Here is a 9,186-nt window from a genome sequence, read left to right as displayed (position 1 = left end):
TCCTTTCCTCTGAAGAACTAACAAAATAAATCCCCTTTTATTAAAAGCCAATCCGTCTCTGGTGTGTTGCATTCCGGCAGCCAGCAAACTAAAACAATGACATATACAAAAATGAACTCAAATTAGGTAAAAAACCTAAAAATAAGGACTAAAACTAGAAAACTATTAGCAAAATAGAGGTTTACATCTTTGTGACCTTGGATTAGGTAATGGTTTCTTACATATGACACCTAAGCATGAGTAATAAAACAAAAATAGATCAATTGGACTTCATCAAAATAAAAATATTTGTGCATCAAAGGATATTATCAAGTAATTGAAAAGACAGCCTACAGAATGGTAGATAGCATTTACAAATCATGATCTGATATGGGTCTGGTATCAAGAGTATATGAAGAATTCTTACATTTCAACAATAAAGTACAAACCAATTTAGACATGGGTAAATGACTTGAATAGACAATTATGTAAAGAAGATAAAAAAATGACCAATCAGCACATGAAAAGATTCTGAACATGATTACTCATCAGGGAAATTCAAGTCAAAACCACAATGAGCTAGCATTTCACACCCGCTAGGATAGCTATTAAAAAAAAGAAACAGAAAATAATCAGTGTTGGTGCGAATGTTGAGAAATAGGAACTCTCGTACATCACTGATAGGACGGTAAAATAGTACAGCTGTTGTGGAAAACGGTCTGGCGTTTCCTAAAAACATTAAATATATAGTTACTATCTGACCTAGAAATTCCACTCCTAGGTACATACCCAAGGGAACTGAAAACATATTCATCCCAAAACTTGTGCATGAATATTCATGGCAACGTTATTCATCCTAGGCAAAAAGTGAAAACCCACATGTCCATCAACTGATGTATGGATAAACCAATGTGGTATATTATTTAGCCCTAGAAAGGAATGAAGTAATGATTCATGCTATAACATGAATGAATCTTGAGAACATTATTCTAAGTGAAAGAAACCAGAAGCAAAAGACACATTTTACATGATTTCATTTATCTCAAAAGCTCAGAATAAGCAAATGCATAGAGACAGAGAGTAGATTAGTGATTACCAGTGCCTGGAGAGAGAGGAGGATTAGGAGATTCATTATTTCTTTTGGAGGTGATAGAAATGTTTTGGAATTAGATAGAGATGGTAGTTACACAACATTATAAATATATTAAAAAGCTGAATTATTCACTTTAAAATGGTTAATACGGTGAGATTAGTTATGGGAATTTTTTAATGAAAAAGATATTTGGATACTTAAAAATTACCCACAATTTAAATATGATGCCAAATTTTAGTAGGCAAGTGGGATCAAACCAAAGTTTAGATAGCATTTTTTTATTCATAAGAAAGAAAATAGGGGCATAAAAATTTCAAGCACATGTTGTAAAGCAAGAATATTTAAACAGTGACTCTTTTCCATGCTTCTACAGATTGAATTACCATGATCAGTCTGCTTCTTAAAAATGACTTATATCCCATAAACCTATAGAAGTAGTAGCAAGACACATTTTTCTGATAAGTATATAAATGCATGTAGTAAAATTAATAAAAAAAAAAGAACAAAACAAAGAAGCAAACAGAACCTTTTTTCCAGGCGTCCAACTCTGTTTGTTACTTTGGTTCAGGTCCCACATGATTTGTCCTAGAGTCAATATACAAAATTGTTAATTCAGACAGAAAGGACCCTGGTGTATTTTGGACAAGCTTAGTAACAGTAAACTGTATTGGTTTCCTTAGTTGTAATCATGTTTAAAATGCATACCTAACCTCTTGCTTCTGTACAGCATGTAGAAAGTTGGAAGGAACATTATTCCCATTCTTAAAATGAAATAGATCCGAATAATATCCAATTCAAAACATGTTTTGAACCCATTGGAGAGCTGAGGTATTAGAACAATCAACTGGCTCAAAGTATAAAGACAGATGGTGCCTGGAAGGGAAAGAGGAAAGTTGAATGTGAGCACACCTCATAAAAATGAAAACAGACACTAGAATAGTTGACGAGGTGTGGGATGATGACAAGGTAGATGCTGATTTGAGACTTTTGTGTGCCCCAGAAAAGCCACATTATTTTAAGTCTAATCCAACCCTGTGGACAAGCCATGGCCTTTTAGTCCTAATCCAATCTTGTAAAGTGGGACCTCTTAATTAGGTTGTTTCCATGGAGATGTGGCACAACAAATTGTGGACTTGACCTTTTGATTAGATGGGGATGTGACTCCGTTCAAGGTGGGTCTTAATTAGTCTACTGGAGTCCTTTAAAACAGGAATATAATCAACTACTTTTTGAGAAAGTTACAACGGCAATTTAATGGAGAAAGGATACTCTTAAACAAATGGGGCTGGAACATTTAGAAATACTGAGGTAAAACAAAAACAGAAAACAAACCTACAATTCCTCTTCATTTCATGTACTGTTCTAGTTTGCTAGCTGCCAGAATGCAACACACCAGAGACGGATTGGCTTTTAATAAAAGGGGATTTATTTTGTTGGTTCTTCAGAGAAAAGGCAGCTAACTTTCCACTGAGGTTCTTTCTAACGTGGAAGGCACAAGATGGTCTCTGCTGGTCTTCTCTCCTGGCCCCTGGGTTCCAACAGCTTTTCCTGGGGTGACTTCTTTCTGCATCGCCAAAGGCCTGGGCTGAGCTGCTAAGCAGTGCTACGTTGCAATCTCCCATTTAAGCACCAGCCAATTAAGTCAAACATCACTCATTGCAGCAGACACGCCTCCTAGCTGACTGCAGATGTAATTGGCAACAGATGAGGTTCACGCACCATTGGCTTATGTCCACAGCAACAAGACTAGGTATGCTCACCTGGCCAAGTTGACAACTGAATCTAACTAACACATGTACCATATGAAAAATTAACTCAAAATGGATCAAAGACTTAAATATAAGATATAAATTATACTTATGATAGGCATAAGAAAGTATGGTCCTTAAGAGAAAATATCAACACATGTACCTTATTAATATTAAAATACTTTTTTTTCCATAAAAGATCCTGTTAAGAGAATTAAAATACAAACCACAGACTGGAAGAAAATATTTCCAACTCACGTTTCTAACAAAGGATTTTACCCGTAATATATAAAGAATTCTCAAATCTCAACAATAAGAAAACAATACAATTAAAAAATAGAAAAAAGATCCTGCAGAGAAATCTCATGAAAAAAGAGATGGAGATGACAAATAAGCATATGAAAAGTAACAACAGTAATCATTAAATAAATGCAAATTAAGTCCACAATGAAATACCACTACCTGCTTATTTAATATCTTTTTAAGAAAAACACCATCAGTACTGAATGCTGAAAAGATGTGAAGCAAGTGAACTATGCATAAATTGAGGTTGGATTGCAAAATGATATACTCACCATGGAAAAGAGTTTCACTGCTTCTTACAAAGTTTAATATACACTTCCCATATAAACAAGCAATATCACTTCTAATATTTTTGCATAAGAGAATTTGCAATGTATGTTTACACAAAAACCTGTTCCTGAATGTTTGTAGAAGTTTTCCTCATAATCACCCAAAACTAGAAACAACTAAGATGTCCTTTAATAGCCTGGTAGGTTGAATTGTGTACCCCAGTTTAGATATGTTCTTAATCTTAATTCACATCCCTGTGGGTGTAAAGCAATTGCGAATATAATCTATCAAAGATATTATTTTAGTTGAGTAGCGGCCCAACCCAATGAGGGTGGGCCTTGATCTGGATTACTGGAGGCCTTTTAGCAGAATTTTAGACATTGTCAGAGAAGGTGAAGGAGGGACCCAGAAGCTGGAAATCAGTGGAAGAGAAAGAAGAGTTCATTGCCATTTGTTGCAAAAGCAGAGATAGAAAGCCATGGAAACCCAAGCATCACTGGCAAGCCAGCTGTTGAACACTACTGACCCCAGGAGCAGGCACGCCTTCCAACCTCTGAAACCACAGCCAACAGATTTCAATTGTTGAAGCCAACTATTGCGTGATATTTGTCAGAGTGGGTTGGGTGAGTGGACAAACTCTATGTCCTCATTAAAAAAGTAATACACCATTGATTCATACAACAGTGTGGGTGAATCTTAAATGATTTCTTAAGTCTTCTGTGATTTCTTTTAGCAGTTTTTTGTAGTTTTCTTTATATAGGTTTGTAGTTTTCTTTATATAGGTTTGTTGTCTCTTTGGTTAAATTTATTCCTAGGTAATGGGTAATTGGAGCGGAAGGGATACAGACTGTGCAACAGGACTAGATACAAAAACTCAAAAATGGACAGCACAATACTACCTAATTGTAAAGTAATCGTGTTAAAACACTGAATGAAGCTGCATCTGAGCTATAGGGTTTTTTTTTTGTTGTTTTTTACTATTATTACTACTTTTATTTCTTTTCTCTATATTAATATTTTATATCTTTTTCTGTTGTGTTGCTAGTTCCTCTAAACTGATGCAAATGTACTAAGAAACGATGATCATGCATCTATGTGATGATGTTAAGAATTACTGAGTGCATATGTAGAACGATATGATTTCTAAATGTTGTGTTAATTTCTTTTTTTTTCTTTTTTCTTTCTTTACGTTAATAAAAAATAAAAAAATTAAAAAATTAAAAAAAAATGATTTCTTAAGTGAAAGAAGTCAGAGCCCTTTTACATGGCACACTGGAAAAGGCAAAACTTGGGGAAGGAAGGCAGATTAGTGATTACCAGGGATTGAGGTGGTTGGAGAGGGTTGCCTATAAAGGGACAGCATGAGGGAATTTTGGGAGTGATGAAACTGTCCTGTATGGAACTGTGGTGGTAGACACAAGTCAAGTATTCATCAAAACCCATAGAACTGTATACCCCAAAAAGTGAATTTTTCTGCATATAAATTTTATAAAATCAAACAGGATGTACAGGGGAAGATGAACTGCAGGCTGACAAATGAATCTAATTGTATTAAAAATAATTCATGCTGAATGATGGAGAAGAAGAGAGCTGACCTCAACAACTTTGAAAAACAATGTTTTGTCTGGCACCAATTTACCAGAGTAAAAAAAACAACTTTTTTTTTAACTTGTGCCAATTTAAAATATTTTGTAGGGGCATGTTAAAAGGACATTTTGAGATATGTTGGATTTTCTTTGGTGGTTTAGCTGTGATCGTTTGGTGAGGTCTGTCACAGCCATGAGGGGGGAACTGACAGTAGAATTTTGTATTGCTGTCAATGCACTAGAAGCAAAGCTATTAAAACTAGAAACCCAACAAGTATATCCTCCAAAACATATTATTTTAAACTGTCCCCAAAGTCCTTGGCATTGGTACAAAAAAGAATAAAAATTGATATAGCTTTTATTATATCAGTATATGTAGATGATGTGATTATTGTCTTAGTTTTCTAGTGCTGCCATACAAAATATAATAAACTGGTTAGCTTAAAACAACAGAAATGTATCATTTCACACTTCTGAAGGCCAGAACTCAGAAAATAAAGATGTCAGCAGGGCCATGCATCCTTTGATGCCATAAGAAAGAATCTGTGCTTGTCTCTCTCCTGGCTTTGGGCAGTGTCTTCTGATCAATCCAGGCATCACATGACATTCTCACTTCTGTCTATGTGTGTTCAAATTTCCTCTTCTTATGTGGACACCAGTCATATTGGGTTAGGGGCTTATTCTACTTCAGTTTGACCTCATGTTAATTTACCTAATTCCATCTGTAACAATCCAGTTTTCAAATAAGGTCACATTGTGAGGTTCTAGAGATTTGGTCTTCAACATATCTTTCTGGGGAATACAATTCAATCCATAACAATTGTTACCTAGAAAATCCAGAAGAATCAATGAGGGGGGGGGACTTAGAAGAAAACACTTTAACATGGCTTATAGAATAAATGTATCAAAATTAATGGATATTTTTATATACCAGTTAGAAAACATGATGAGTCAAAATATCTGACCACCTTAACAGTGATAACAAGGTAAAGGTTACATCAGCAAGAATTATATGAAGTCAACTCTACTACTTAAGGAACAAAAACATGACTAAGTAGAGGGATTAGCCATATACTTGAATATAGATAGCTAATACTGTACTGCTACTCAATATTTGCAAATTAATTTATTGATAATGCAGTTCCAATTAAAACTCAATGTAAATTTTATAAAAGAAATTCTGAGGTACATATAGAAAAATAAACTGGCAAGAATAAGCAACAAAACTTCTGGAGACAAAAGAAGGAAAGGGTGAATATTCCCTCTAAGTTATTAAATCAGTATGTACAGTTACCATTTAGCTATTAGTTAGCCTGCAATCCATAGCAAGATTAGTAAAGCTGAATATGGAGCACAAAATCCAGACATTTTTCCAGGTAAAAATTAAATATATGATAGAGATGTTTCACAAGTTAGTGGAAAAACTTTTTCCCTCATTACTTCGTTCTCACAAAATTGGTAAGAAGAAAAGAAGACAGGGTCACAATTTACAACATACACTAAATTTCACATGACATGAAGCCAGAAAAATTGAAAACAAAAATGTGGAAAATGATTCTCGAATTGATCATGCCATGGGAAAAACAAAAAAGCAATTCAAGAAGCTACATGTTACAAAGCTTTGTATTGTGTCTAGATATAAAGCTTAAACTTCCAAAGACAAAATGAAGACCATAAAAAACTTAAGAGGAATTTGTAACATTCAATATAAGATACACTACAAATTTGACAAATTCGTTTGGTTTAAGATTCTTATGATATATATAAAAAAAAAATAGATCTTAAAACCAGTAAGAAGATTGTAAGTTCAAGTAAACATTGGTCAGAGGATGTGACCAGAAATACAAAATGGAAAAGATGACTAAAAGCATGAAATTATTTACTGTTAATTCCTGTTCCAATTAAATGAGAAAATATAAAGAAGGAAAACAGTTTTCTGCCAGAAAGCACCATAAGGACAGAATCATGGAAAGTAGACAAGTTTCACATCATATGGCAACAAGCAGTGGTAATGGAAAGGGAATTGCTGGTTTTAGTGTCACTTTGAAACACCGTTTAGTCTGCCCATCCTAGAATATTTTCAACCAGCATGAACGTTATCACCAAACAGGAACTTCAGAGGTGCCAGAGAAAGCCCACGTTACGGAAACCCTTAACATATTACAGTGTTAGATATTGAAAGGGGCTTATAGTGGGGAATGAACATGGTCCCAAGATGTAAGATGTCTCCAAGAGAGGAACCATGTAGAAACCTAGATGAATTAAGGAGTGGGAACAAAGAAAGTAGAAAGTTTTTTTGGTTTGTATAAACATGGCAATCCAAAAATGCCTATTTGGGGATCTCTTTTCTCAAATTTGTGGTCTGTCTTATGGACACTGAGCAGTACAAATAACATGAAGTTGCAGAGCCGCTTAGAAACCATGAACAGGGGAACCATGAAAGCAATCTCTCCTAGTGATCTGTGATTAAAGATAAGACATATTTTTCTACCTGCTCTTACCACTGTGCAAGTATGTAATGAACCCCAGTGACTGGCTGCATGTGCTGACAGTTTTCTTGGTTCTAAAATATGAGTAATCCTACTTTTGTAAGGTGATTTCCTCTCATTCCTTGACTTTGCTACTGACTACCAAAATAATAATTAAACCATCATGTGTCACTTGTCCCTGTGAAACCAGCAATAATTTTTTAAACATACGTACATTATCCACACTTGGCAAGTGTACATAGAAGCAGCCACTCTCAATATATGGCTTGTTCAAAGACACATAATTTATAAGCCTTTTGTTGGATAAAATACACCAAGAGGGCGGGCAACAGGGCTCAGTGGCAGAATTCTTGCTTGCCATGCCTGGGTTCATTTCCCAGAGCCTGCCCATGCCCCTCCCCCAAAAAAGAGTCATATAGACTCAAAACCACAATACTTCCTGCAATCGGAATTTGTCCTCAGAAAATAATGACAGCTGAAAGACTGATGTTAAAACATTTGTATTTTTAATAATAGTAAAAGTGACTACGAGACTAGAACATAATGGAGCATATTAAAATATCTTTTTTAAATTAATTAAACAGAAAAGAAAAAAATGCTCTTTAAAATTCTTTTCACTTTTTGATGGACATAAAATATATTTTAAGCCCTCCAGGCTTTCTTTCTCTCTCCTCAATGGCAATTGCTATCAAGAATTTTTAGTTTTGTACATTTAATACATACATATTCATATATAATATACATATCATTCTAATTATCTTTAAAAAGTTACATGTAACAATGTTATTAACTAGCTTTTTTATTCAATATTACATTTTGAGAGCTAACTATACTGATGGATATAGATAGAATTTATTCACTTTAACTGTAGTATTCCACTGTATAAATATACCACATTTATTTACCTATCCTTCAAACCATGGTCCATTTGAATTGTTTCTAATTTTTCACTATAATGACATCATAATTAGCATCGTGTATATCTCCACCTTTGATACGTGAAAGAATTTCTCTTAGATAGCAGCTCACAAACATTTGGTCTCAAGACTCTTTATACTCTTAAATTATTAAGTATGCTAAAGAGCATTTGTTTATGTGACTTATATTTCTCAATAGTTATGGATTTGAAATTAAAATAGAAATTTTAAAAAAATTAATCTATTTTAAAATAATAAATCCATGCTATCTTAAATATTTTATTTTCACATAGCATATAAACATATTTTACATATTTTATGTGCATAAAACATTTTATAAAATATATTTTTATAAAATAACATGTTACAAAATACTTTTTATTTGATGCAATAACATTTTATAAAATATACCTGTGTTTTTTTCAAAATAAAAAATTAGAAAAATATAGTATTTTATACTCTCGCAAGTCTCTAATTTATATTTAGCTTAATTGGACACAACTGGATCATAATGTTTGTTTCTGCATTCAACCTGCAGTAACATGTAACTTTGGTTGAAAACATCCCATACCACACAGATAGGTATTTTAATAGTCTCTTCAAATAACTGTAGATAGTCTTCTTTGATACCATACCAAAACTGAAGAAGGGGGAGTTTCTGAAAGATTCATTGCAATGTAGAGTCTGAAACCATATGATGGAACTTTTCATACTCTGGTATATTAAATATGTTGGTTTTTAAACAATTAAAATACTAAAATATATTGGTTTTTTAAACGAAAAATTTATTTTTTTAATGAC

At 33.6% G+C, this 9,186-nt stretch overlaps 1 long non-coding RNA gene across 2 annotated transcripts; it reads right to left on the bottom strand.

The window, feature by feature from the left end:
* Window positions 1-648: 648 nt before the first annotated feature.
* Window positions 649-1,933, bottom strand: LOC143661418 (uncharacterized). 2 transcript variants are annotated; one of them, XR_013164573.1, is made up of 3 exons: window positions 1,778-1,933; window positions 1,599-1,657; window positions 649-708 (listed from the first exon to the last, which is right to left on the bottom strand). It is a non-coding gene; the product is annotated as an uncharacterized LOC143661418 (long non-coding RNA). The 2 variants fall into 2 exon arrangements; XR_013164572.1 differs by lacking the exon at window positions 649-708 and adding an exon at window positions 768-835.
* Window positions 1,934-9,186: the final 7,253 nt, after the last annotated feature.

Source organism: Tamandua tetradactyla, chromosome 2 (genome assembly GCF_023851605.1).
Source record: "Tamandua tetradactyla isolate mTamTet1 chromosome 2, mTamTet1.pri, whole genome shotgun sequence".
NCBI classification, from domain to species: Eukaryota; Metazoa; Chordata; class Mammalia; order Pilosa; family Myrmecophagidae; genus Tamandua; species Tamandua tetradactyla.
Note: the sequence above shows the minus strand (reverse complement) of the source record. Positions and strands in the feature narration are given on the sequence as shown.